Here is a 4,808-nt window from a genome sequence, read left to right as displayed (position 1 = left end):
TGAGTAAAATAACAGGAGATGTTAGGACCGAAAAACAAGATTATTAATGAGGGACATGTTAAATGTCTTATGTATATCAAAGTTGTCATGTGGAAAAAGGATTAGAGTTATTTATGTGTATTCATGGGCAATGGAAAATCCAATGACGTGGATGCTGCAATTTAATTCACAAATAATTTTTAAAAACTGTGGCGTATTACGTACTTTGAAAGATACTAGAAATATAAATGTGGCCTTAAGAAACTTAAAATCTACTTGGAAAGACAGCTACATGGCTAATGTGAATGTGTGATAAATGGGAAGAGGAATTTAGAAATTTTCTGAGAGAAGATGACAGAGGTGGGTTTGGAGACAGACCCCCGCATACAGAAGAAGAATATATACGATTGATAGAAGCAGGTTTTCTGCTGTTTGGCATAGAAACCTGAGGCAGTAATGGTAACCATGACATAATTATTATTCCAAATAGTGTGCTGAGACTTCCTTTTGGAGCAGACTCTGTGAAGTAAATTGATGAAAGTGTAGAAGAAGCACTGAGATCCCTTTCTTCTGATGGGAATCAGAAATCCAAGAAAGCAAAATAGGGCTACTAAGGAGGTGGTACCTGGATGAGAGATTGACCACCTTATAAGGTCCTCAGCAATGGCAAGAATTCAATGTGATAGATGACTTTTGTAGGTTTCTCAAAGAGGCAGCTAATACAAGGAATGGCTGGTCTGACTCACCCAACACCACTCCTTTCTTTCAGAAAATTTGAGTATAGCACTATGTGGATTTAGTATGATATAAAAAGCCTTACCTAATCTTAATGCTAAGGGCATGTATTAACTCAGCTTTTTTCCCTAAGCTCTCTTCTCTAAGGTAAAGAGCAGTCACTATTAATAAAATGGTACGTTTTAATTGATACCCCTCTATTATTTGCCAGAGTGAATGATGATTGACAGCAAAAGACTGAAGCATTCTTGATATTTCATAAAGTTAATTTCAAAATCTCACATCTCCTGTTATCAAACAATCTTGATTCCATACCCATTACCAACTTTTGAGCTTTAATACTGATACATTCTTGATAGATTCAATTCCTAGATCTCTGACATTATTACCAGCTTCTAAGCTCATTCCAAGTCCACGCCACCACTCTTCTCTGCTCCATTTCTCATCCTTTTTCATTGCTTCAACTTTTTGGGTCATTGACTCATGCCCTTTCCCTGTCTGCCAGCCTTCATTTCTACTAAGGGCACAAAGAATATGCTGGGCTTTACAGTTAGACATAGACTTATTCTAGTCTTGGTTTTCAGATTTGAATGCTGTGACACATTAAGCAAATCACATAAATCCTAAATCTCCATTTCCTACTGTGGAAATGCATGAAAATGTTAAAAACAACTGTATATGAAGTGTCTAGTACATAGTAGGCACTTTAAAAATGTGAGTTATTCTTCTTCTTCATTTTATCAATCTTATATAAGTCATTCTGAAGGAAATGCTTAACTGGGAGAGAGAAAACGAGATAAAAAAGAGCAGCACCATATGACTTCTGAATTGAACTCACATTCTCCTGAACAGTTTATTTGTCAGAATAAAGAATTGTATTCACCACATTCTTTCATTCTAAGAAGTGGTTGCACTCTAGGAGATGTGGTGATGAAAGGAGCATGCCTTCTCATTCATTTGTACAGGACAGCAAACTGCTGCCTGGTGAACGTTTCCATAGAAACAGCAGAATGACTGCTGAGGCAGAGGTACATGGGAATCTCTTCATGGAACCTTTTTCTTCCCTTTAGCAGTTAGTCAGTGGCAGTCCTGAGTTTGGTTGAGCCTATAAGTAGCAGACATTGATTTGAAGTTGCATGGGTTTCAGAGGAACCAAGCTCAAAGCAAACTTTCTACATATGGCCTTTTAACTTTAGGCAGAAAGAGGGGATTTTAGAACATATGTTGTACCAACACTAAATCAAAGAAAGCATCAATCTCTCATTATTCAGTTACACTGATGCTTCAGGTTAATAAAACCAGCAGAAATGCTGTGCATTTGGAGTAAAGAAGTAATGCAAGACACCTAGATCTATCAACCTATAAAAGATTCACCTCTACATGCTAATGATGGGCAGGTGGACGTCACTATTTCCAAGACTGAGGAGCCAGTATGGGTAAAAACTGTCCATTCCACTCTTGGATGGTTTTAGCTATATTTCTCAGTTTCATTGAAACTTCCTTCTATTTTCTAGGCAGAAGAATAATGATAAAAAAAAAAAATACGCTTGACAATATTGAATTATGTGGTAGGTGTGAATGTAGGATAGGGAGCCTGCTAATCTTGATTAGAAGATAATGCTCATAAATTTTCATGGTTGGCAGTTTCCATTATGAGTTTTTTGTTTGTTTGTTTGTTTGTTTTAGTTTTAGAAATATTTAGGTTTTCACTGTCCCACAATTATGCTTCAGTTTAATATAACTCAGTTCTTAAACAGCCTACTGAAACTTGTCCTGGGTTCTATCAAATTTTTTTTATTACAGTTTTCATTCAACAGTATATTAGTTTCAGGTATACAACATGGTGATTAGACATATATCTTACAAATCGATCACCCTAATAAATCTGGTACTCATCTGACATCATACATAGTAAATATAATATTATTGACTATATTCTTTATACTATACTTTACATCTCCATGACTATTTTGTAACCACCAATTTGTTCTTAATTCCTTTCCCTTTTTCACCCATCTCCTCCCATCTGGCAACCATCAACATGTCCTTTATATCTATGAGTTTATTTCTGTTTTGACTATTTTGTTCTTTCGATTCCACATGTAAGCGAAAACAAACGGCATTTATCTTTCTCTGTCTAACTTACTTCACTCGGCACAATACCTTCTAAGTCCATCTATGTTGTTGCAGATGGCAAGACTTTATTTTTTTGTTGTTGAGTAATATTCTATTGTATATATGTGTAACCTCTTCTTTATCCATTTATCTACAGATGGACACCCAGGTTGCCTCCATGTCTTGACAATTATAAATAATGCTGCATTGAACTTATGACTGTACATGTCCCTTCAGAGTAGTGTTCCGGGTTTGTTTGAATAAATACCAAAAAATTAGATTACTGGGTCTTTTTTTGTCCTTGTTATAGACTTTAATTTAAAGTCTATTTTGTCTGGTATAAGTATTGCTACCCCAGGTCCGTTTGTTTGTTTGTTTCCATTTTCATGAAATATCTTTTCCCATCACTTTACTTTCAGGCTATGTGTGTCTTCTGATCTAAAGTGAGTCTCATGCAGGCAGCATATGCAATGTCTTGTTTTCTTATTCGTTCATCTATCCTATATCTTTTCATTGGAGCACTTACTCCATTTACATTTAAAGTCATTGTTGATATATGTGTAGTTATTGCCATTTTATTATTTGTATTTTTGCTCTTTTTTTCCCTTTTTCTTTTTAAAGAAGTCCCTCAAACATTTCTTGTAATACTAGCTTGGTGGAACTACTTTAGTGTTTTCTTGTCTGGGAAGCTCTTTATCTGTTCTTGGATTCTAAATGAAAGCTTTGTTTGGTAGAGTAATCCTGGTTGTAGTTCCTTGCCTTTCATCACTTCAAATATTCCTGCCAATCTCTTCTGGCCCGCAAAATTTCTTGAAAAATTTGTTGAAAAATTTTTTGACAATCTTATGGGAGCTCCCTTGTAACTAATAAGTAACTAATTGCTTTTTTCTTGCTGCTTGTAAGGTTTTCTCTTTGTCCTTAATCTTTGGCTTTTTAATTATGATGTGTCTTGATGCGGACTTCTTTGGGTTTATTTTCTTTGGGACTCTGTGCTTCTTGGACTTCTATGTCTATTTTCTTCATCAGATTAGGAAAGTTTTTTATTATTATTTCTTCAAAGAGATTTTCAGTTCTTTCTTCTCTCTCTCCTCCTTCTGGTAACCCTATAATGTGAATGTTGGTGTACTTGATGTTGTCCCAGAGGCCCCTTAACTATCATCATTTTCTTAGATTTTTCCTGTTGCTGTTTTGATTGGGTATTTTCTGCTATTTTATCTTCTAATTTGTTGATGCAATCTTTTGTTTAATCCAATTACTATTAATTCCCTCTAATGCATTCTTCATTTCAGTTATTGTGTGCTTTATTTCTGACTGGTTCTCTTTTATGCTATCTTCATTTTAATGTTTCCTATCTCTTTGTTAAAGTTCTCACTGAGTTCATCTATTCTTCCCCTAAGTTGATTGAGCATCCTTAAAATCAGTGTTTAGAATTCTGCATCTAGAAGATTGTCTCCATTTTGTTTAGTTCTTATTCTGGAGATTTGCTCTCTTCTTTTATTTGGGATATGTTTCTTTATCTCCCCATTTTGGCTGCCTCCTTGTGTTTGTCTCCATTTATTACATAGGGCTGCTATTTTTTCTCATCTTAGCAGAGTGGCCTTATGGAGTTGTCCCGTGAGCACCAGTGGCACAGTCTTCCCTTGTCAACTAAGCTGGGTGCTTCAGGTATGTCCCTTATATGGGCTGTGTGCGCTCCCTTATATGGGTTGTGTGTGCCCTCCTTTGTTGCTGCTTGCACGTCAATGGGAAGGATTGACCTTTAGGCTGATTGGTTGTGAGGTCTGGTTGATAAGGGGCTGGCCCTATGGAACAGGAATTGCTTTAGCATGGCTCTGATGCTTTCCCAGTCTATTCTCTGGGTAGGCTGTCCTCAGGTGCAGCCCTACGTGGTGCTCTGGTTCAATTTGAAGCCAGCCACTGGGCACACTGGCCTCAGGACCTCGCGATAGGGACCCTGCTACAGGGTTCATCTGCAGCCT

Source organism: Pteropus vampyrus, unplaced genomic scaffold (genome assembly GCF_000151845.1).
Source record: "Pteropus vampyrus isolate Shadow unplaced genomic scaffold, Pvam_2.0 Scaffold37, whole genome shotgun sequence".
In the NCBI taxonomy this organism is placed as follows: Eukaryota; Metazoa; Chordata; class Mammalia; order Chiroptera; family Pteropodidae; genus Pteropus; species Pteropus vampyrus.
The sequence above is the reverse complement of the archived record's forward strand: the minus strand, read 5'-3'. Positions refer to the sequence as shown.